Consider the following 26,880-nt stretch of genomic DNA (forward strand, 5'->3'; position numbering starts at 1 on the left):
AATTGTCCTAACTGGTATGGAAACATAATTGTTATGGCTTCTTTAAAAATATTGTCGATTTCAGAATTATGTTGTATTTAACCTATTGCAATTGCAGTATCCCTGAAATTTCTATATGTTATTCCATTATGTTTTTTAACGTCTTCAAACGATGTAGCTCCATGTCATTTATTTAAAATAAGTTTCAAAAAAATGCGTTCATGATCTTTTGGAGATACTATGTTAAATCTACCTATAGCAATATTTTTCAGTGTGAGTTTTCTTTTTTTCCAAATTTTGAGTTTATTGTCAAAAATGTAATGTTTTAAATTTTTAACATATTTTAGTGATTTTGCAAAATCATCTACTTTATTTAATTCAAACCAAGCTGTAGGGGGTGCTTGATATTTTTTTATTACATTTTTTATTTTATTTTTTTCAAATATGAGTTTTTGTTTATTTTCAAGATGAACAGCTAAATTTACAACTGTGTGACTTCTCCTACAAATTGGATATTCTTGAAGTCTACAAGCTGCTTCCATTGGATTTACATATCTAGCATCTATGTAACTACTCTTTGTACTTTGTATTGATGCACAATAGTCGGAAGTTAAGGGTTGGCGCGCAGTGCGCGCAGAAAGGCGTAAGCCTCACTAGTATTTACATGTATACTTACTATTAAAGCTTCCCCCCCTGCGCGATTCGCGCGCCAACCCCCTATTACTGCATAATAATCTTTCAGACAAGATTGAATGTAGGAGGCAAAAGGTGATGAATAAAAAAAATTTTTTTTTATTTAACACCATACATTGTATAAGAACTTATAATAATGATAACAAAGATATAATAAACACCTTTCACGTAAGTTTAGTATAGTTGTTATGAAAAAATCAGTTTCAGTTGGTCTGTGGTAAATGATGAGAAACATTTTATAATAGAAGCAAATAAAGTACAATGTTTAACTTAGAAGAAAAAAGATCCAACATAAAACTTAAAATATTTTAACAACATGCATTATAGTTTATAAGTTTTGTTTTTTATTTTAATATTTTGAAATCTCAAAATTTTGAAAAAGTTCCGTAAAAATGATGATTTAATAGTTTTTTCTATTATTATAGTTTTATTATCATTTTTAATAACTGGAAGGATGTGTCAAGAATCTCCTTCTAATACTATTAATTTATCACCAAAGCAAAGTTTTGTATTACAGAAGTCTCTCAACGTTCTATCAACGATTTCTAGAGCTTTTTTCGGAATCATAAAAGCCTCGTCCCATATTATAAAATCAACTTCCCTTAATTTTTTTTCTTCAGTTTCAAATTCTAAAAATACACTTTCAATATTATCTAAGTCTAGAGGTAAACGAAAGGTTCTATGACTGGTCATACCTTTTGGTAGTAATACAGATGCAATTCCTGTCCAAGCCATTGACAAAATATTTTTACCTCTAGAAATAAAGTAATAAATGAGTGCCTTATATTAGTAGGTTTTTCTGAATCCAACAGGACCATCTGTGAAATATACTTTTTCATCTTATTCACAGATAGTTTTTAAAGTTTTTTTATGATTTTTATTTAAATTTGTGTACATTACATCGAACATTTTTTTACTGAAAAATATTTCCCTAATATTGCAATTATTTATATAGTTGCTAATGGTTGGTGTCGGTAAAATAAAAGACTCACATGATTTACCTTTCGATACCAAAATTTGATTAATATGTACAAGAGCACAATTATTATTATCATTATCAAAGTCTTCCGTAAAATATTTTTATATTTATTCCATATTTTATCTCCTTGTATGTTTTCTGAAATCAAAAACCAAGTAAAAAATTGTCCTAACTGGTATGGAAACATAATTTTTATGGCTTCTTTAAAAATATTGTCGATTTCAGAATCATGTTGTATTTAACCTATTGCAATTTTAGTATCCCTGAAATTTTTTTATGTTATTTCATTATGTTTTTTAACGTCTTCAAACGATGTAGCCCCATGTAATTTATTTCGAATAAGTTTTTAAAAAATACGTTAATGATCTTTTGGAGATACTATGTTTAATCTACCTATAGCAATATTTTTCAGTGTAAGTTTTTTTTTTTTTTAAATTTTAAGTTTATTGTCAAAAATGTAATGTTCTGGAATGTTAACATATTTTAGTGATTTTGCAAAATCATCTACTCTATTTAATTTAAACCAAGCTGTAAGGGATGTTTGATAATTTTTTATTACATTTTTGATATTATTTTTTTCAAATATGAGTTTTTGTTTATTTTCAAGATGAACAGCTAGATTTACAACTGTGTGATTTTTACTACAAATTGGATATTCTTGAAGTCTTCAAGCTGCTTTTATTGGACTTACATATCTAGCGTCTATTTAACTACTATTTGTACTTTGTATTGATGCACAATAGTCGGAAGTTGGGGGTTGGCGCGCAGTGCACGCAGGGGGGCGTGAGCCCCACTAGTATATATATGTATACATACTATCAATGCTTCCCCCCCCTGCGCACTTCGCGCGCCAACCCCCTATTACTGCATAATAATCTTTCACACAAGATTTAATGTAGGAGGCAAAAGGTGTTGAATGAAAAAAAATTTTTTTCTATTTAACACCATCCATTGTATAAGTTATTATAATAATGATAACAAAGATATAATAAACACCTTTCACGTAAGTTACATATGGTTGTTATAAAAAAATCAGTTTCGGTTGGTCTGTGGTAAATAATGAAAAACATTTTATAATAGAAGCAAATGAAGTACAATGTTTAACTTGAAAGAAAAAAGATCCAACATAGTACTTAAAACATTCTAACAACATGCATTATAGTTTATCAGTATTGTTTTTTATTTTATTATTCTGTAATTTACATAAATAATTTCTCATATTCATAAATACACATTAACATTTTTAATTAACCTTTCAAAATAGTTTAATCTGTATTTTGAAAAAATGTAAGAAAATTAGACATCGAACATGACTGTAACTGTTAATAATTGTTCACATGCTGTAAAATTCTTTAATTACTCTTGTATTAACTCTATTGTAATGCCTTTTCAAGGCATCTTTTTCTTGAAAATGTTCTTACACAAAATTAAGAAATTTCATTGTGCTCTGGGTTATGTACACGTAAATAAAGCCACATACGTACTGCTTTTTAAAATTTTTGGTCATAGATAAGTCAATGTATAATTTTACCATACGTTTGCTCTCTTACGTGGCGTACATAATATTTTTTTTTTATAACTATATTGCATTCACTACACTTTAATAAATTGTTATTTTTTGTACAAATTTTTTATTTTTTCATAGCTCCATAAACATATGGGCAACATTTATACTTAAGTAAGCTCATTGACCTTAAACTATTAAGTAAATAGCTGAAATTTTTAATTTTCTTTCTGAATATTCAACATTCTAAGAAACAATCTTACTAATCTTTATTATTACAGAGAGCACCCCTGTATTATTACTGAAACTATCTTTGGTATGTATGTTTAGTGCAGCCCTTTCGCCAAACATTTACACACATATCTGCATGTGAGATGACTAATGAGGACTTTACGAGATTTTAGAATATATACTAATAACATTGAAAAATTATAAGGATAGGCCAAATATATAAAGTGCAAGTAGGGCTCCACCCCTGCGTGCTTCGCGCGCCAACCCACGGAGTAAAAGTTTAAAAGTTTTTTTCTTAAAATTTTGAGTACATTATTATTCATAAATTTCCAAAAATATAAAATCTGCTTATGAGTACATTTTTCTTTAAAAAACGCTTTCGTAAAAATTCTGAAATAAATTCGAAATAATGGATAACTCAGGGACTTATAGTACGTCAATAAAAATACAAAATTGAACATTCATTTCTCAAGAAATGTTAATTTAGGTACACTTGAGTTATTGTGTTAACAAAATATTGGTATCGATAGAAAACTACGAAATCTTACATTTATTAAATAAAAAAAAAAAAAAGAAAGTAAGTATATGAAAAGTAATAACACATTTAAATGGCCAGAAAAAAAAATCAACTTTTTATCATAAGAAAAAAGTTCGTCTTAGTCCGTTAAGTAAATAAAATTAAAAATTAAAAGAACTAATAATTCATAACAATAATTTAAGAATACTTATCAGGTACTACAACAACGTGTTTAGTTTCGCATCTTTGATAACTTGAGAAATAGAATAAAAACAAAGAGGTACAGATAATATTAAAAAACACAAATTTTTCATATTGCGCAAAAAACATTGAATTGTGATCTTAATCAAAAATCAAAAATTAGTCAGCTATATATATACATATGTATATATGATAATGTTATTATTGATCTAAGGTTAAAATCTATAAATAATAGTAAAATTCTTAAGCATGTTGAAACTTTGACAAAAATTATGAAAGAAAATTCAATAGAAAAAAAAGTACAAACATTAAAATCAAATCACGAATGAAGAAAAACTATCAAATTATAAAATGATTTTCTTAAGAGAAACCGGACAGCAAAAATATACATGCAATAAACCATTGACAGCATAATGCAGTGCTATTATAGTTTCAGACTCTGGACTACCAGAAAGTTTCGATCTTTGTGTATACCCTAATGAATTACACGATAATTATCCTAAAGAAGCATTTTTAAATAGACTGTCTCATTTTATCGATAGTATTTCCATTTTTTCCCCTCAGAAGATTTGGGATGGAGTACCGCTTATTTAAAAAATTACTTAAATAAGCACAAAAAACTAACTATGTTACAACATTATTCCTACAGACTGTCTTACAGACGAAATAAAATAAATTTTATTCCATTATTATACGGGGTACGGCTGACACAACAATTTTTCATTCATTCTTACATTATGATTAAATATAACCGTTTACATAATTTAAGATATAATCAAAAAATTTTAATTTTAACAATAAAATGTTATCCAGGTTTATAAGACGCAATTGATAATAATGCATCCAACATTTCTAAACATTTAGAGACAAAGGAAAAAATTGGAAATCTTTTTACACGTCCATCTATATACATTAGAACCCTACGATACATCCAGAAACATTATCAAGATGCAATGTCTATAGAAAAGGGATGTGGTAAACCACATTTATTTATAACAGTAACATGTAATCCTAAATGGAACGAATTGAAGTTAATTTTATCAAAATTTGTTAAAAATACAACACCAACTGATATTATAAACTCAACTGTTAGACTATTTGACTTAAAATTAATGTCAGTTTTAAATGACACCATTAGAAACGATGTATTCGGTAAAGTATTAGCATACGTCTATACCATCGAATTACAAAAACGTGGTCTACCTCATACACATATTTTAATAACTTTGCATACTGATAAAAAAATTATTATACCTGAAAAAATTGATGCAATTATTTCAGCTGAAATTTCTTCTGGTAATACGTAGCTCACAAAATAAGTGATTGAAAACATACTTCATAGATCTTATACAGAACAAAGTCCTTGTGCGATTGATAAAAAATGTACAAAAAATTTCCCCAAATCTTTTACCAACGTAACTTCATTTCAAAAATGGTTACCCTGAATATAAAAGAAGAAATAATACTTCCGAACAACAGGTTTATATAATTTGAAGAAACAATGAAATTTTAGAAGACAAGTCAATGGTCGTACCGTATAATAAATTTTTGTGAATAAAATATAAATGTCATATTAACATCAAATTCTGTGTATCTATTCAAAGCATTAAATATATTTATGACTATATACATAAAGGTAGTGACAGAGCATACATAAAAATTCAAAAATTAAAAGATAAAAATAATGAAATAATTCACAAAATTAATAGTTACGTTGATGCTAGATATGTAGGTCCAATGGAAGCAGCTTGGAGATAACAAGAATTTCCAATTTGCGGTAGAAGTCATACAGTTGTAAATTTAGCTGTTAAACTTGAAAACAAACAAAAACTGGTATTTGAACAACATAATATTGAAACTGTTATAGAAAACTACGAGACACAGTTAACAGCTTGGTTCAAATTACTTAAGGGTGATGACTTTGCAAAACCATTAAGTAAGTGAACATTCTAGAATCCTACATTTTTAATGATTAAATAAAAATTTGGCGAAGAAAAAAAATGTAATGTAAAATATTTTAATAAGTAGATTAAACATTGTAATTCCAAAAGATCATGAAAAATTTGTTTTCAAACTTGTATTAAAAAGAGTAACTAGTTCAACATCGTTCAAAGATATAAGAACACGTAAAGAAATAACTTATGAAACTTTTAAAGATACTACAATTGCAATGGGTTTAATTGACAATCATGAAAAAATCGATGATATTTTTAAAGAAGCAATTGATGTTATAATTCCATATCAATTAAGACATTTTATTGCTTGGTTTTTAGTTTCAGAAAACGTTCACGGTAATAAAATATAGAGTAAAAACAAAGAATTTTTTACGGAGGGTTAACCTAATAATAAAGATAGTTTAGCTCTTTTACATATTAACCAAATTTTAGAATGAGAAGATATATCATGTAAATGCTTTAATTTTCCTACACCAAAAAAAAATGAAGAGTAAAAAAGAAGATACAGATGATGAAATACGTTTCAGTAAAAAAATGTTTAACTTGATGTACAAAAGTTTAAATAATGACCAGAAAAATATATTTTATATTATTTGAGAACAAAAAAATTCATTTTCATGACAGACGGTTCGAGAGGGTCGGAAAAATCTAATTTATATAAAACGTGAATTTATTTTTTCATTTTTCTGAATAAAAGAATCATGTCAATGGCATGGACTAGTATAGCATAAATTTTGCTTCAAAAGAGGATGATCAGTCATAGATCTTTTAGACTTCGTTTAGAGCTTAATAATATAGAGAGTGGATTTTTAGAATTCGAGTCAGATGAAAAAGAATTAAGAGAAGTTGATTCAATTATTTGGGATGAGGCTTCAATGATTTCAAAAAGAGCATTGAAAATAAAGACAGAACGTTCAAAGATTTATGTAGTACTAGAAAATATTTTAGAAATAAATTAATTATTTTAGAAGGTGATTTTCGTCATATTCTCTCAGTGATAAAAAACGGTATTAGAAAAATTATACTTGAACAAACTACTAAATCTTTATTTTTATGGAATTCATCCCAAAATTTAAAATTAGGAATCAATACTCGTTCTAACGATATAGAATTTTCAAAATTATTATTAAAAATTAAGGAAGGGGAAATGAAAACTTTTAACATTCCTAAAAATTGGATTTCAAATGATGTATGTTCTCAAATTTTTTTAATATCTCTAATTGTTCGATGAATAGTGTTATACTTACATCGCATAACGAGAACATCTCTTATTTGAATTATAAAATTCTTAAAAAATTAACTGGAGAAATTAAAACTTACTATGGTATAGATAATGCAACTTATAGAGGGGTTGATAAATCAGACGATATTATTTATTTAAATTTTCCGGTGGAAATGTTGAGCAATATTCGTGAAGGATCACTACCTCATGCACTAAATCTAAAAATTGGTACAATAGTAATGTTACTGAGAAATTTAAGTACATCAGATAGTTTCTGCAATGGAACATGTTTACGAATCACAAAATTATTACAGTATAATATAAAAGGAGAGATAACAACTAGAGAAAAGATTGGAAATAGAGTCTTCCTTCCAAGAATAACTTTAGACACAGGAATCTCCTCAACATTACTTTTTATTTTGGATTGTAAACAATTTCCAGTCGTTGTAGCATTTGCTATGATAATAAACAAATTCCAAGGTTAAATTATCGGTAATGTAGGTTTGTAGTAAAATTTAATCCTTTTTTTCTTATGGTCAATTATGTATGGCTTCATCATGATTTTAAGATAAAAATAATACATTTATTCAAGTACAATGCCAAAAAATACAGAAGTAGAGAATACTGTTTGGGAAAAGATTTTTACATAATTTATTGACTTGACCCTATGATTTTTATAGATAAATCTACAATATTCATGGCAATGAATTATAAGTTACTTATAAATATTTTATCATTTAACAAGTGTACATGACATGATGTAGACTTTTTTTTAATGATAATTTGTTAAAAAATTTAATTTTGAATTTTTCGGCACAAAAAATTACAAATTTTTTAAACAAAATTCATTAAAATACAATTACTTAGTATACATGTTATAAGAAAATTGTTATAGCCATTTTTCAAACATTCAGTTAATTTCATTGTCATCAATATTTTAAATGGCAGTGATAAAGTTAAATTTTAATTTATTGATTTACAAAATTAAAATACAACAATAATTATTTAATAACACATTTACGTTTAAGCAATCAATTAGAGACAGTCAGGTTCTTTAAACTGAGATGATATATATAAATATACATACGAAATATTGATACATTTAAGACATGTGTAAATTCATAATAAACATAAAACAAGTAAACATGTGTATTATTATAAATACTATCCGAATTTACGATTGGGTGCGGAGAGTTCTGTCTTTTCGTGGTTATGATAGAGCTAAATTTAATGGGTTATTCACTTAACCTTTCTAAATTAGGCGATCTTCCACGGTTACTATTAATTACCAATTATGTAATGTTTTGATTTGTACATGTAGTTGTATCATGTCATACATGTACATATAAGAAATAATAAATGTTACATTAATTTGAAATAAAATTAACACAAAAAAAGTTTAATGCACTGAGAACTGTTTACTTATCAATGAATTTCAAAAATTTGATACGCATTATATGACGATTATTAATATATTATTTATTAATATTATAACATTATTAAAGATGGATTTTATGTTATATCTATATGTATTAAGTCCAACTATTTACCTCCTTGAAAATGTGGACAAATAGATGAAAATAATTTTTTTTAAAGTAAGTAAAATTATTATTTATTGATAAAAGGGTAATTTATACTTAATAGAAAAAGTTGTGAGGAGACAAAAAAAATGGTGTAAAAAGGCTTTGGGAGACAAGAAAAATAGTGTGGAGGCTGGAGGGGGCTGTCGGGGGACAAGAAAAATGGTGTAGGGGTCCGTGGAGGGTATCAAGAAAACATGAGAAATCTCGATTCAAAGGTAAAAACTGTCAAATTTTTAGCTTATTTGTAGAAGATCTGTGGAGGGGCTGTGAAGGGATGTATGGAATGCCCCACACAAATAACTATAAAATATAGGGATATGTATGTGTGTGTATGTATACTAGTGGGGCTCCGCTCCGCGTGCCAACCCCCCTTTTTATCGTGTTATAAGTGTAATTTTTTCAAAATGAGGTTTGTATTAATATTTTTTAAAGCCTTAAAAGATGATGAAATTAATTGTTAGTATGAAAATAACATGTTAAAGTATATTTTACAGAATTCGGAAGGCTATTGCATTTTTCGAAAATACTCGAAAATGAATTTTCTACGCTGGGGAATGATTACTGGACTGCTTTTAAGGAAATATGAAAAACAAGCTGCTAATTTTAAATAAATGTGGTAAAGTTTATATAGACAAAGAGATGGGCTCTTGACTATTTGTTGGTAAGCTTTATTATTTCTTCTAGTGGCCCCTTTTTTAAATGAGCTGTCCATCCTGTATGTGTCAATAGATATTTCTAAGCTCTTATATTTATATATGCCCCCTGCGCGCTCTGCGCACCAATCCCTATAATTGCAAATTAGATTTACAAAGTAAGAAAAAAAAACCCGAATTATATTAATTGTTACCTAAAATTTATATATGTAAAAAATGTATATTGATCATAATTAATTACATAAATTTTTGACAATCATTTTATATTTTCCCTGACTAATAACAGCTATGTTTATGGGATTAGTAAAATACGAATTTCAAAACGATATAATTTTTAAAGAAGCATGTAACGTTATGCTGTCATTTCAACTACAAAAATTTTTCGCATGGTTTATTATGTCTGAAAATCTTTTTGGTAATATTATTTGGAACAAATACAAAAAATTTTTCGTTAAAGATTGTGAAGATGATTAAAATAAAGCTCTTTTACATCTAAATGAAATTTTTAATTCTGAAAATATGTCTTGTAAAGATTTTAGTTAACCAGAACCAACAGAAACGATAAAAAAAATATTGATACTGACAATGATGAGAATATTTTGTAAATATAAATTCCATGAAATGTTTTCACAACTCAGTCATGATCAACGTCAAATTTTTCGAAAAATAATAAAATTAAAAAAAAAAATTTCTTTAATCGATGGTCCTAGTGGATCTGGAAAAACTTTACTATACAAAACATTAATGTATTATTTTATATCAATTAAAAAAAAAATTCTTACAATGGCTTGGACAGGTATTGCTTCTATTCTGCTCCCAAAGGAAATGACCACTTACAGAACTTTCAGACTTCCTTTAGACTTAAGCACTGTAGAAAGTGCATTTTTCCAGTTTGAGCCAGATAAACAAAAATTACGTAATGTAGAAGTAATTATTTGGGATGAAGCTTCTATGATACAGAAAGAAGCGTAAGGAATTGTTAATAGGACTTTGAAAGATTTATCTAGTAGTAATTAACCTTTTGGGAATAAAATAATAATTTTAGCTGGAGACTTTCGTCAAATTTTTCCAGTAGTAAAAAACGAAAGCAAAATTACTATTGTTCAAAAAACCATAAAATTTTTCAATTTTTGGCCTTCATTTAATATTTTTTATTTTAAAAATTGTATACACTCAATTGATGAAAAATTTTCTTCATTGCTACTGGTTATAGGAGAAGGCAAAATTAAAAGTTTTATTATTCCTTAGACATGAAAAACAAATAATGTATGTTCTAAAATTTTTAATTATGATGATGATTCTTTCATAAGTAAAGCTATATTAACATCTCACAATGAATACACTCATTTTTTTAACAAAAAAATTTCAAATAATATGGCAGGAACATTAGTAACGTACTATAGTATTGATAAAGCAACTGACAAAGGAGTAGATAAAGCAGACGATAATATTTACATTAATTTCCCTACAGAATATTTAAATAGTATTAAAGAAGACCTTTCTCCACATGAATTGAATTTGAAAATTAACGCTATTGTTATGTTGATACAAAACTGAAACATATCTGAAGGAATTTGCAATGGGACAAGATTACGAATTACAAAATTATTTGAATAAAACATCGAAGCTGAAATAATCACAGGTGAAAAAAAAGGAAATAAAGTCTTTATTCCAAGTAAAACACTACAAACAAACAATTCTTCTTCGCTACCATTTATATTGTACAGAAAACAATTTCCATTTACCTTAGCTTTTTCTATGACTATCAATAAAATTTAAGTCAAAGTTCTGATGCCTTAGGAGTATACTTTCGAAAACCATTCTTTTCTCATGGGCAGTTATATGTTGCATTGTCTAGATGTAGAAACCAAAAAAAAATTTTTATCCAAATTAAATCAGAAAACAAATTTGAAATTAAAAATATTGTTTGGAATTTAAAATTTTAGAATTACAAAAAAACTTTTCTATAGTTCATCACTATTTTTAAACTTTCATGCAAATTTTAATACCGTCTAGTACCCAGATTTATGTAATCATAAAAAATCCGTTTTTTGTAATGTGTTTTCAGATAAACTATCATGGATGCAAAATTTTATCAGTGTAACAAATGTTACTCAAGGTTTTCAAATCAAGAGTGTCTATTATTGCACGAAAAAATTCACAAAAAAAAAATTTTTGTATGTGACATATCTTGCATTATAACATTAGAAAAGAAAAACTATTTGCGTAACACAAAGGAATGCCAAAACATTAAAAAAAATTTTAAGTGCATTAGATGCAAAAAAAATTTCAAAAAAAATTATCACTTACAGAGACATTTGAAAAGTCATGAAAAAAACGTTCAAAAAAATATTTGTCAAAATTGTGGAAAAGGTTATGTAAGAGCAGAGCCCCTAAGAAGTTATTTTAAAGTATGTAATCAAAATAAACATCGTAAGTAAGATAATTGTATTAAAATTTTTTGTTATAGTCAAAAAAAATTATATGTGAAAATTAGACCACTTGTAACAGTTAATATTTAAGGCTTTACAAACATATTTACACTATATATGGGGAAGCTGGGGGGAATCGGGAGGGGGGCTGGGGGGAGTGGGGGGAGCTAGCAAAAAAGTAGGTTTACTCAAAAAATGCAAGAAAATGAAAGAAAAACTACCTTATTTGGGGGGGGGGGGGAGCTGGGGGAGCGGGGGGGGGAGCAAAACCTTGCTCTAACTCTTACGACTATATAATATAGAAAGATATATATATATATACACTAGTAGGCCTAACGCCCCCCTGCACGCTCCGGGAACTCACCTCCCACTATCAGATCGAGTAGACAAAATAACGACATTACTTGTGTATTTATCAATGCAGGCTGAAAATTGGTTCACAACAGCAGAATAAGTGACTCACAAAGGAGTTAATAAAATATATGATTAGCTAAACATAATTAAATTAACATAAATATTAATTTTTCAATAGTATTTTGAAATAATTTTAGAGAGGGTCTTCCACCACACGAATTAAAATTAGAAATAAATAATATAGTATTGTTAATAAAAACTTTAAGTATATCAGACGGTCTCTGGAGAGGCACAAGATTAAGAATAACAAAATTATTTAAGTATAATATAGGAGGAGAAATAATTGTGGGAGAAAAAAATGCAAAGCTTATATTCCTAGAATAACATTGAATACTGGCACCTTATTCTCATAACCTTTTGTCTTCTATAGAAAGCAGTTTCCCTTTGTATTAGCATGTTCTATATTTATAAACAAATCAGAAAAACAGAGTTTTGATTCTTTAGGGTTGTATATTAAAAAACCTTTATTCTCTTACGGACAATTATACGTTGCTTTATTAAGATGTAAGAATCGAAAAAGAATTTTTATTCAAATGCATCCGAGAATAAATCAGAAATTAAAAATATTTGTTAGCTAAAAATTTTTGAGTAATTCAAAAATATGTTACTTTGAATATCATCACATTTAAATAGACGTATGGTAATTTATAAAAGCCATGCAAAACAAATATATCAAAAATGTGGAAAGCGTTTTTCAAGAACAGATGGGTTAAAACGACACATAAAGTGTCTTAACATTAAGCTAACAGAATAAATTATTGTTTCAAAAGCTTAATTGTGTTTGTCTATTTAATCATACATCCTCCTGGATTCTGTCTTTTTGTTAATAAAGTCCTCAAGTAAACAAGAATTTTATATTTGGGTAAAGTATACATGGACCCAAAAGAGATTTGAAATGTAATAATTCAATCAAGTTAAACAAATAATGGTACTTCAGAGATATATAGTGAGTAAGAGGAAGCGAATAGACAGAGGAAGACCTATGATTAGTGTCTTAAAAAACCCTAAAAACGAGGTATGACTTTGGTACTAAATTGCGTATATTTTTTAACATTTTCGATGGTAAAATATTTGATAAATGAGTATTTTACGGGGAGAGGTGGAGGGGGAACGAGGGGGAGCTCACTTTTATATAATTTGATTAAAAATGATGTTAAAACAAGCAAATAACTACGTAAATAAAGGGGGTGCTGAGGGGCGCGGAGGGGGGGGGCTGAGACTCATGTTCGTCAATACAACTATGTAATAGAGGGATATACAGACATATATAAACGCGTATAGAATAGGCATTTAGAAGAGTAATTAATACGAAGTATCAATTCCAAAATATTAAAAAATGTACAAAAAATTATATGTAATTATTTTGCAACCGTAAGCCAATAAGACTTGAAGCACTAGATGATTTCCATGTAAGCAATATAAGTTCTAAAACGCATTTATTAATATAAAATACATTACAATAACTAATGCCTAGTTAACAAACATAAACAGTACGCTGTGCTCTTTGAATCTTTGAAAAAATAATTCTTCATAGAACGTAGCTTTGAGAGACTTAAACGTATTTTTCAGTCTAATGCATGAAAGAATCTTATTACGGAGTTTGGTATTACGTTGAAAATAAGATGCAACACAACAATTAAAAAATTTGAGTGACGTATCATGATTTGGGACCAAGGAAGATGCTCCAAACGACGCAGTTCCCATGATTTTTATGATTTGTAAAAAATTAAACTGTACTAAAAAACAAATTTTATTTATTCATAATTAAAACGTTTCTTTCCACACAGTATTTTTGATTTCCGTACCGTTTTCTTCTTCATTTTCTACAAAAATACCATGTGTCGTGTTGCATTTCAATAAGCTAACATATAACTTACCATGTAAAAACAATGTCTCTTTGCAATCATAGATCTACCATATTAAAAGTTTGACTGTGATTTATATGTAGTTATTGTAAAATCTTAAACTGAGGAGAACTTCTTTTATCATAAAATTAATGGCAATAAAGGTGTTTTTCCGGTATTCAAAGTATTTTTGGTAAAAGAACTCTTAGTCTTAATTTTGTTGTAAATCATTATTCTTGCTTTAATATTATAATTTGAGAATTTTGTTATTTCAAACTTTGTGCCGTTACATTAATTCTGAGATATACTCAAGTTTCTAACTAATTTAAGAATTGTTTAAATTTTTAAGTTAAGTTCATCAGGGATTGACTTTCACAAAATTTTTCTTTCTTTTAATAAAAAATCAACAACATTTTCGTTAATTTTATCAATTCCTTTAAATTTTGCATTATTAATACTGTAATATGTATCTACTGCTCCTTTTATTTTATTCGAAATTTTATTATTTATTTAAATATGTTTACTTAATATGAGGAGTTTTACACATGTAACATGTGTACTTAATATGAGAATTACACTTCTTATTAAAAAACCTAATGACTAATTTCAATATTTCAGAGCATACTTCTTTTGTCCTTCATATTTTAGAGATTATGAGCGTTTTAATTATTTTTTTTCTAATATTGAGTTGAAGATTTGAAAAATATTGTTTTCTACCAGACCCCCTGTCTTTGCCCAAGACTCAATCAATGGAACAGAAGTGTATGTTGACATGTTATGTAAAGCATTTTTAGTTAGATAATTTACATCTATTTTTGACACTTACCGGAACAAAAACTTCTTATTTAAAACAATTTTGTTCGAAGTCAATGCAGTTGACTTGGTCGAATAAGCTGTAAAAAGTAGATAAAAAAAATGATGATGCTGTAATGGCTTTTGAGGGCTGTTATTTGTCATTTTTGTTCATCATAATATATTCATTAGCAAAGTAGTTCACCGTTCAATGGCCCTGAAAAAAGACCAGCAAGCAGAAAATCTTTCTTAACTCAAGTTTTAAGAAAATATTACTGTCTGGATACCTCAGAATAATCTTCTCTAGCCTGCTGTTTTAGCACCAAACTGATCAAGAGAATAGCCACAACGCTATGGAGCTTTGGAGCTAGTTATAGTGCTCTTTTTCAATGTTTCCTGTTGTTACGCAAACGACGTTGGTGTCCAAAGCACCTTCTTCTTTCGCAGAACTGAGTCGTTTTGATGACCAAAGGTAAAGATATTGGTTCGTGATGCTTGCCTCTTGGAGACTATTCAGTTTGCTCAAGTTTATCTCTTCTATACAGCTTCACTGTTAGATTTGCCCACCGCAGACCTCAAAGGGAATCAGTGATTCCTGGTTTAATGCTTAGAGTCAATATAGTAATGCAGGATCGTCGTTGGCTGAAGAACCTAGTTCCGCAACGAACAACTTCGCTCGTGACGTCTGCCAGTGAATGGCTGAGTTGATTTAATAACGGCCGGATTTATATAGTCTTTTGATGGACGAATTATAGTCGGAAATGGTAGTAAGAATATATTGTTAATGTTAGATAGCCCTAAAAATAGCGAATAAGATTTATGGTGATTTAGTAAACGTTAAAACTTATGATGGCCGTAAAAAAGCCAGTGATGAGACTTCCAGTATATCCTTATTATTATTTTTAATGATTGAGAGCCGCCTAACTATTAGCATCAGAGTCTTCACGTAAGGAGATCGTGAGATCGAACGGTGCGCCACTGGACGAAGAATATTTTATCTCTAAATCGGTTCTCAGATAACCAATTGCTTACCGCAGGTTGGGGAAGTGGGCAAGAAAAAAATCTCCTTCGTAGGTATGCCGTTGGGACAAACCACTAAGGAGAAGGCTGATGAAATTTCTACCCGATGTTACTGTTCAGACTACTCAAGGTTATTTTCCCTGGCATGCTGTTGTAGCAACAGGTGCTTTGACAGTACCAGATCAGTTAAAAGAACAAACACAAATTTTTGAAAGTTTAAGATCAGATTGTGCTCTGGCTAGACATCTCTAAGTATAAAGCCTCACACGTTAGCATTTAGAAAGTCTATTTTTTTAACACTTGGTAATCTTGGTATTTTAGGGTGTTATTGTTCATTGGAAAATAGTGTTGCCGATAGCCGGAATATTTAGCTGCACGACTATCACCTCAGTTTTTAATGTATTATCGGTGAACGGCCATCATGATCAATATTTTGCGCGAAGATTTTATAACCAGACTCTCTTACTTCGATTGCAAGTTGCTTCGATTTTTCTTTGAGACCACCAAGCAGATTCTGCTACACTAAAGTAAAAAGTTATATTTTTGCAAAACTTTGAGCGTAATCATTGCTATTGCTATCGATGTTTTTTGGAAAAAAATGTCCGAAAACTATCTAGGAAGTGTCAGGAATCGGTAAGCAAAATTTCAGCAAGATTGGTTAAGTAGTTATCGCGATGAGCGATAACAACTGTTTTTGCGACTGTGCTCTATATATAAGTAGGATTGAACGAAAATTTACGCTAAGTTTTCAAATTTTTAAGTATGACAAAAGAGAAAAGCATTTGATTGTTTCTGTAATTAATGTCATCAGCACTGTTGACGAAGAAATTCACTGCTTGATCCGTTTAAAAATACAAAAATTGAATTTGCAAGCAAAGAAAAAAATTTAAACAAAGTGCAGTCAAGACCTTATTAACAAATTCTTGTTCTAAAAAATTAATTGATGTATATAATGTCAATAGAAGTAGTGGTACATTAACGGATAGGGCATATGCCAAGGCAGCATTGTTCGACCCTCTCACAGAACATTTCTTCTCAAGTAATTCAGAAAAAAGCCGAAGTCTTCTTAATCTGGTTGAATCTTCTTTAACATTCTTTTTTGCCTACTTAACAATTAATTAGATTATTTTCTAAGGTTTAGTGAATTAAAATAAAAAATCTTTTCAGAAAAGTTTACAGTTATAGCGTCATCTGTTAACAAAAATTAAGCGCACAAAGCACGCAGAGAGGCGAAGCCTCACAAGTGTATGTATGTACATATAAATGGACATATTTATATTAGGTGACTTATGCAGACTCTTGCTTTTAGGATACATACAAGTTACAGAAAAAAATATGCGGACCGACTGCACAAGTAATATTCTACCCTCATAATAATCGTTTTTTACGCAATAACATTTGCATAAATCACTTTTTATCATCAAACACACACAAACACACACACAACCACTCACACGCACAACTACTCACACATACACATACATTCACACACGCACGCACGCACACACAATGGTGTGTATTGATCAGAGTTGACTTATGCGTACATTATTAAGTAATAAATGATTATTATGAAAGTAAAATCTTACCTAGACGGACGGTTTATATAACTGCTTAATGTAATTGTTATAGATCCACAGTATATGTGGGAGGGATCGGCATATATCACTTGAAATAAATATACATGAATACATTAGTGAGGCGTCGCCCCTCCACGCACTTTACGCCCAAACTCCCCAATTTTTGAATATCGGTTACGTACTTTATTCTATCACTTTGCCTTTTAAAAGTGAAAAAAGTACAAAAAGTCAAAATGAAAAGTTATGTTAAAGTTTGCGAAGTTAACCTCAAAGTATTTTTGAATAACGAAAAAAAAAGATATGAAAACTCTTGGAAATTTTGAAACTAATGTAAAATTAACTTTACTTTTTACACAAAACCTTAATTTAAGTTATTGTGATCTATAAGAGTATCATAATTCTAATACTAACGATAATTAAAGTTGAATAATAAGCCAGTCAAGAAATCAAAATAAAAAAAATACAGTGATTTTTTAAACGACAGTTACGATAAAATTGAAAAATCAAAAACTTATTTCAATAGAATCATAATTGTAAGTGACAGAAATGAATTAACAAAGAATTTTCCAAAATTTTTGTATGAGTATGATTATCATCACATAAAAGTAAGATTAATGGTAGTAAAACATATTTTCAATGAGTGACAATTCTATTAAAACTACGTTTTTAGAAATAATAACTTAAAAAATGTGTATTCAGCACCACCAGAATTACATTAGAATATGCAGGTAAAGTTACATTTTTTGGTAATCATTCTCGTCATTCAAAATTAAGTACATTATTTTCTGGTGACACTGATTCTGGTATATTTACTAAAATGACTTTTTGAAATCTAAATGTACTAAAAATTAAGGAAATTTTACAATTGATTTAGAAAAAAAGGAAGAAAAATAATAAAAAATTATCATAACTGAAATTGTAATAGTATCAGTGCAACAAATAATAATAGTCCCGAACATACTTTTTTGCTATGGTGAAATGAGTTACAAATGTAAGTGTTGTTCCACAATGTTCTAGAAAGAAAAATGTTAGAAATATTGTTGTTGTCACAACTGCAAAACTAGTTTAAGTTCACTAAGTTAATATGACAAAAAATTAAAAACCTTCTTCTCCATCATAAATTTAAAAAAATACTTTTATAATATTGCAATAACGTTTTTTCTTCATAATTTACAGTAAATTTATTTATAACGTAAGAATTCTAGTACAAATTTGTTCCTTCATATCTCATACTCTAAAATTAGATAATGACAGAATAACTGAACATGGTTATTTATATACATATGATGATCAAGTAGTAATTGAACAAGAATTGAAGTTACCCAAAAATAATAACCTAGTTAAAAATTACATAAAAACTGTAGATATTAGAATCAAATTGCTCATGTGAAAAAAAACCCTAATAATTAAATGTTTTTTTAAAAAAGGAAACAAACCATACCTGCAATAAGCGATTTACTACTAAAGATGGAATAATTTTTGTTTCAAACTCAGGACTATCAGAAAGTTCAAATCCATTTGTCTATTCTAAGGATTTAAGAAAAAATCGTCAAAAAAATAATCTAAATAAACTCTTTTTTTATTGACCCAATGATATTTTCATTGTTTCCATCGGGTAATTAAAGATAGAAGACTAATTACTCTAAACATTGGTTCGATGGTAATTATAATCATAACAATAACAATAATAATGATAATAATAATAATAATAATGTAACTATGTAACAATCTTACTATGTAACAATATTATTTATCTATATTATCGTTCTGAATAAATATAACCAATTCCAATACCTTCATCATATGTCAGAAGATTAACTTAGAAGGTTTTTTACGTGCATACCTTATGAATAAAAAAAAGAATTAAATATTCAAATAACATTTTTTAAAAATTGGGAAATAAATGTTATCAAGATTTTTTCGATGCAGTAAGAATTAGTGCGTTTATAATAATGTTGTTGCAAGTAACGTTTTTTTTATTTTCAAAATTTTCTAATATACTTGACGCACTAAGATGCTATAGCTAAACAAAAATTTAACCCAATTAAAATGAGGTGAAAACTAATAGACTTTTACCTTATTTAGGGAAGGCTGAGGAAGTGGATAAGGGTGGTTAGTAATGATGCATACGAATAATTATTAAACATTTCATTGATACAACTAAGAGTACGATGAGTCACCAATTCATATTAATTGTAATTCGATTTATTTGTAAGTATAACGTTCTTGGTACGCTCGGTTTTTGTTTTAGTCTCATTCATGATAAACTATGTGTAAAATGTTAATTTTTATGTGTATGTATTATGTTATTTCGTATAAGTGTTAATAAAACCAATACTTACACAAATTTAAATAACATTTGTTTTATCATTAAAACAAACAGTGGATATTTCGCATTAGGATGACTTATTTTATGAGTCAACTTATAAAGCCCTATTAAATTATGAAGACTTTGATCTATTTTTGTTTTGTTTAAAATTAATGTTAAATTTGGTACAACGGATGAACACGATATACATTTATGGGATCTATTGTTAGGTAATAAATTTTGTCTTTACGTATGAAAATATTTGAGCTACGCTGTTATCACTCGATACATTGTAACTTATAATCAAAAATTTTTGCTAAACAATATTTACAATATCTAAAATACTTTCTCCATCTAATTAGACGAAAATTCCATTTTTATTTTTGCACATTGATGAAGCCAGGTACAACTGACCATGAGAAAACAAAGGTTTTTTCAAGAATAATCCCACATTATCAAAACTTTGACCTTAAGATTTGTTTATGGTCATAGCAAATTCTAAAACTGATAGAAATTGTTTCCTGTATAAGATGAAAGGTAATTATAAATAATTTTTGGTATTCACCATAATTTTTACAATAAAAATTTTATCACAACATTTTTCTCCCACAACTATTTCGCCTTTTACGTTATACTTCACCAATTTAGTAATTCGCAATCATGTACCGTTACATAAGCCGTCTAATATACAAAAATTTTGAATAAACGCTACTATTGTGCCTTTTTTAAATTTATGTTCATGAGGTGGCAAGCCTTCACTAGTGTTGTTTAAAATTTCTATGGGAAAATTTATGTAAATATTATCATCTAATTTATTAACATCTTTATAGGTTGCATTATCTATGCTGTTTGCCAAATACAGCATTTTGATCCAATGCTTTATAATAACATATTTATTACAGCAAAGATTATGCAAAATATAAAGGTAGTGATTGCACTGATGAAAATATAAACATAAATTTTTTCATAGAAACTCTAAATAAAATAAATAAAGGATTACAGCTACATATTTTAAATTTTAAAGTAGATGCTATTGTTATGTTGATAAGAAACTCGAGTATATTTGATGCATTGTGCAATGACAATAATCAACGTATATCAAAATTATTTAAATATAATTTAGGAGGAGAAATAATGACTGGTAAAAAATATGGTAATAAAGTTTTCATTCCAATAATCACAGTTAATGTTAGTGATAATTCATTTTTACCGTTTATTATATACAGGAAACAGTTTTCAAAAGTTCTAGGTTGTTCCATCACAATTAATAAATCACAAGGTCAAAGTTTCGATAAATTAGGATTTTACTATAAAAGATCTTTGTTTTCTCATGGTCAACTATATGTATGGGTATCAAGATGTAAAAGTCCTGAGAACATATTTATACAAAATGATTCGGAGAACCAAGTAAACATAAGAAACAATGTATGGTATGAAATTTTTGATCGTTAATTATTTTATTATGTGTTTGTTACAGTTGATTGTTTATAATTTTCTATTTTTCTTTAAGAAATTAAGTTTTTTAAATATATAGAATGCATCTTAACAATTAAAACTTTAATAAGTGATAACATCAAAAAAACTCATATATTAAGATACTGTATTTTTGAATTCTCACATTAAAAAAAAAAGAAATGTTCATATTACAAAATTTTTCATGCATATTAACTTTGATATTCATCTTGAAAATTTTAAATTTGGGTAAGAAATTTATTTTACGAAATTAAAAAACAGAATAGCCTTTAATTTCGTACTAAAAATCCTATAAAGACAAAAATCATCGTATATTTTCAAACACCGCTTTCATAATTATAAAAATTCTTTACTTTCATTTTTTGTACTAAATACCATATCGCTGCTATGTTATAATAATGTTAAATATTGATTAATAAATATTTGAATTCATGCAATTGTACAAAAATGTACATTTTTTTTTTTTTTGCAAAAAAACCTTTTTAATAAGATTTTGATCTCTGAATACTTTAACTCCAAATGGAAGTTGTATTTATCATGGTATAAAAAATTGAGATACGAAACTATATGTTGTATGTATATTTGAAGTATCTGAAATATAAGAAACATTATTAAGAAAAGTCAACAAACTGAGAAACAATTGATTATTCATCTAACAAGTCTATCATATTGTAGATAATATTTCTTAATCATATGTTGTTACTAAATTTTTAGGTTTTAATTATTCTTGGAGCTTTAGGGGGCTAAACTCTGCTAGTATATGTATGTTTCTAGAAAGTGACTTATGCGGACTTCACGTACTTCTCAAATATTTATCAATAAAATGGAAGAATTATGTGAAAGTCCACATAATTCCACGTTTGTCCTTATAATTACCCTAACATACATGTGAGTGTCCACATAAGTCACCTCTGCATGAAAACACACACACACACACACACGCGCGTGTATATATATATATATATATATATATATATATATATATATATATATATATATTGGCACATCTAATAACACAATTTTCAGTATGTTCGAAATCAAACGAGAACAGTTAATGTTTGATATTCAGTGTTAAATTCAGCTGAAAAAGACATTTTGCCTTCAAACTTTGTGTGTTAAAAGTAATGTTAAAAGAGAAAGTATCATTATCAATCATACTTCTATTTCTGCTCAAAAATATTTAAAATGTATCAGATGAATTTGTCCTTATTTTTGATGATACTTACTTACGACATCAAACGAGCAAAAATAACGATTATTAAAGGGAGTCATGTTATAGTCACAAAAAAGTGCCTTTATGTAAACTTTTTACAATTTGTACCACGGATGGCTTTGTTGTTGATCTACCTGGACCCTTTTTAGCAACTCAAAATAATGTAAATATAATGAAAAATGTGATGTAGACCAAGATTTTAGAGACGTCGTTTTATGTTTAGAAGAACTTGGCTTGAAACCTTTAATGACTGCATTAAAAGGTAAGAGAATCCAATTAACTACTAAAGAAGCTAACGAATCGCGTAATATAAAAAAGTTAAGGTGGATTGTTAAAGCTACTGATGGAATTTTAGGCAAAGAATATAAACTTCGTCAGAAGATATTGGATAACAAACTCCTTCCAAAATCTGGCTCTTATAGTAAAATGGCGTGTTTTTTAATAATCAGTATGGGAGACGATTAAATAGTGACGAGGGATGACAGGATGTGATCATGGACATAATATTGTGTCTTAACAACGCTGAAAGTACGTTAGCAATGATAGCAAAAAACTCAAGATAGTCAAGAAGAAGCAGTTTAGCTATAAAATTAACATCCAAAGAGCGATCAGACTTTCCTGAGATAACTGAGAAGGTTTAAAAGTGTTTTCTCAGGTTCTTATTAACTGGGCTAGTTTGTTTCTTATTTAGTAGAAATGCTAGATGAATCTGATAATCTTTACTAAAAGTATATAAAAATGTAGCCAGATATAATCAAAGTGTTAGTAAAATCAAGACATATCGATAGAAAGACTTATAAGTGTTATATCCAAAATAAACCTGATACTATAGGTTACAGTGGTATCTGAATGTTAACCAATGATTTAAAACGTCAATTTTTATAAATAAACAAATAGTAAATTTAAAAAAAATTACATTCGCTTTTACATACGCTAGGGCAAATTTTTTTTCAATTCGTGTAAAATTACAAGCTACTTATCTGTTGAAACCACATGACGTTAAAGCTTCTAATTTACGAGATATTTGAATTAAATGTACCTTTGAAAAAAGCCTAACTTGTATTTCATACTACTTCGACGGTCTTGCAATAAAAAAAATGAATGTGCCCATTGCATCATCGTAAAACATAGGTCTCATCGAAAACAATTAAGCTTTTAATCGAAAATTTTTGTTGAACCTACTTTTCACGAAATACACAACAGATTGAGCTGCACAATTTTTGTGATAGCTTGATACCTCTTAAGTATATTAAGGTTGTTTCAGCTGATGAAAACTGCAAAACCTCTTCACTTACTGCCAAAAGACGGGTAACACTCGTCAAAACAATTAGTGTTTCTAAGTCAGAACTTTGTGAAGCCAGCTTGATCGTTAACTTTCTGAATCTCATCAAAATTAGACTGCATCACAATTTGGTAGCTGTTTATCAATAGACTGACTCATGATTTATATTTACTTGGATTTCCAAACATGTCCCAAAAAGAAATCCGTTTGTCATCAAGTTAATCAAGTCTACAATATGGAAACCATCTTAACAGCTAAGTATTGACATAATGTTTTATCAGGCTAAAATTCTGACGTTAGCTTCCATGGGATCTTTCCACTACAATTAGAAAATTTCAAGTTGTGGTGAAATAGTCTCCGTCAGCTCGTAACTCCTTAACTCGATCTGTTTGCATTAACTTTTAAATTGTCTGACTCAGTCTTAGAAAAAAGAAATAAAATCACAGCTCTGACAACTCAAATTACAAAAGATTTCGATATTCTTTCGTGATTCTTCAACCTCACTGGGCTGTTATAGTTATGGCCTTAAGTTTTTATTTTTTCATTTGAAAATTAATCACCCTCGAATTTTTAAATCTTAACCTCCAACACATTTCTTAACTATTTTAAACTTTATAGCTCATAAGGACGAATAGAAAAGGCCTCTTTATTATGATACAAAAAAAGATCCCATTTTGTCACACAAAAATTCTCCGTTTTCCACCTTGCTTATTAATCAGGCTTTATGCAAACTCATGCCTTTTTCACAACTAGATTCTGGATCAATCCACCTCGATTAGTAATTCATAGAATCGTCTGAAAATACATGCTGTGCATCAGATACGCAGTGCGTTCTGTCCAAGTATAGATAGGAGACATTCCTGCATGTCAGGTCACAGATATTAGGCATTTTTTAATGAATCTTATACGGGTTCTGCTTGTGTACAAACATCAATAGGTCACAGTCAAAAAGCACATAAAGCTTATACATGTTTATTTTTACATACAGCCATCAAAGCACTTTATCTCGAAGTAATCTTTGACCTTACGGCCACTGCATTTACAGCATCTGTCAAACGGTTCACCACCCAACAAGGTGATTGTTAGGTTCTTCTAAATGATAATGTAACAAATTTCTATTGGCAATTATAAAAAATTAAGAAAATACTCGCCAAAGCGTCTAGATTTTACCATCAAACGGATCAATCCTTGGCAAATGATAGAGTTAAGTGGTCTTTCATCCTGCCATGAGCATCACACTTCAGAAGGCTTTAGGAGGCTTAAATCTGTTCCATTAACCACCATCTGCAGAGAGTTGTGTACGATCAGTACACAATTGTGTAACCTTGAGATTTATTCGAATTCACATCCTCTAACTTATTTTTAGTTACCACCCAAGTGATCCAAGTCTTGTGAATGAGAATTGTTTTACCTGCCACTAGTTAAAATCTGTTATTTTAGGTAAGAGATCACTCTTGGGTCCATTGGTGCAAATAATATCTTCGTGGTTCCAATAGCGTGGTAAGTAGTGACGTCCAGAAGTCAACCTAGAGGTTGGGTTCATGGTTTTTGTTATTTATGATGAGTTTTTATCTCCCAAACGACCATGTGAGGGTCATTTAAGTATTAAGAGGCAAAATAACACTGTGCGAGTTGCAAGAATCCTAATTAAGTCATCTAGTCATCCAGTTGTAAAATTATGACCTTTGCTAGGTAAAAAAATTAGAACTAAGAGATTATTATATAATGTTGTTAAAAAATGAGAAATCATATTGGTTTTATTATTTATTGACATTTTAGTTAGTTAATTGTTGGATACTGTTGCATGGTAAACTGTATTATTTCATTATAGAACATTCAACGATATTGAACATTATTAGATAACTTATTTGTTTTCGTTCAAGCTACTTCAAAAAAAAAGAATATATTATGGAGGCATGTAATTGGTGTCAACTAGTGATACTGTTCATCGTAGCTGACAGCCTTTTCTTTTTTGATGACTAAAAACTTTATTTTGAAGAAAGTGAAATTTTTTCTGTATTGTAAGGTAATCCTTTGTTTATAAACCAAAATTTGTTTATTCCTATCCATAGACTACAAGTTACTATGGAAGATTATTTACCTTATATTTTTTAGTAAGGTATCCTGAATAACTCATGGTTTTCCGTTTTATATAGTTTTGTTTATTATTGAATTCTAAAATTTTACTTTCAAATAAATGAAATACACATGCAGACATACGTATATTAATACAGTAGTCATATATTACATGTATCCGTCGGGGATGGCAGTACGTATGTAAGTTTTTATGTTACAAATGGTATCTGCGGTAAACAGTCTATATTATAATAGCTATTTTTATTTAAGCTAACGTTAAGTCACACTTTGTAAGTCTCAAAAGAAAAAGCAGAGACTACTCGTGCGAAGTCAGATGCAACTAGGTATACATGAGTAAGAGGCATTTGAGTTGCGTCATAGGTTTGTTTTTCTTGCACATTGTCTGCTTTCCAAACCAACTCATTTGTCTTGTGCGATCTGTCAACTTGCAAATGTCATAAAAATTTTGTTTTTAATTGATTAAAATTAGGGGAGAAGGGTGCATTATAATAAATGATGTACATCTTTTATGTTCCAATAATTCATTTATGTTACGTGGGCTTCATTGTGATGATAGATAACTTTAAACTCATAACTGAAACACTATGTGAACGTAGGTTTTCAAAATACGATAAAACAAATAAAAGTAATGTGAAATGTTGTGAAGTGTCTAAAAGGTACATTAAATATGACATAACACATAATTTATGTACGGATATATTTAAAATTGTATGCATATGCCTTAAGTTGCTACAAAGATACTTACTTTCAACTATGTTTTGGTACATTCTCATAGAATAAGACTTTTTCTAAAAAAAAATAGGTGTAAAGCTTATTATTTTTGATACAACATAACTAATAAAAAAAATTGTTTATTTATGAGTCGATTGTAGTGCTAATTTAGAGACTGAAATTTTTATCACTGTTATGTA

At 28.5% G+C, this 26,880-nt stretch overlaps 1 protein-coding gene across 1 annotated transcript in view; it reads right to left on the bottom strand.

Annotated features, from left to right (window-relative positions):
- The window catches only part of shtd (anaphase promoting complex subunit 1), a 901,519-nt gene that overhangs the window by 173,651 nt on the left and 700,988 nt on the right, over positions 1 to 26,880 (bottom strand). The gene's annotated exons all lie outside the window — the stretch shown is intronic.

This window comes from Copidosoma floridanum, unplaced genomic scaffold, assembly GCF_036245765.1.
Source record: "Copidosoma floridanum isolate Cflo_tuat_1 unplaced genomic scaffold, Cflo_Japanese_pri ptg000004l, whole genome shotgun sequence".
NCBI lineage: Eukaryota > Metazoa > Arthropoda > Insecta > Hymenoptera > Encyrtidae > Copidosoma > Copidosoma floridanum.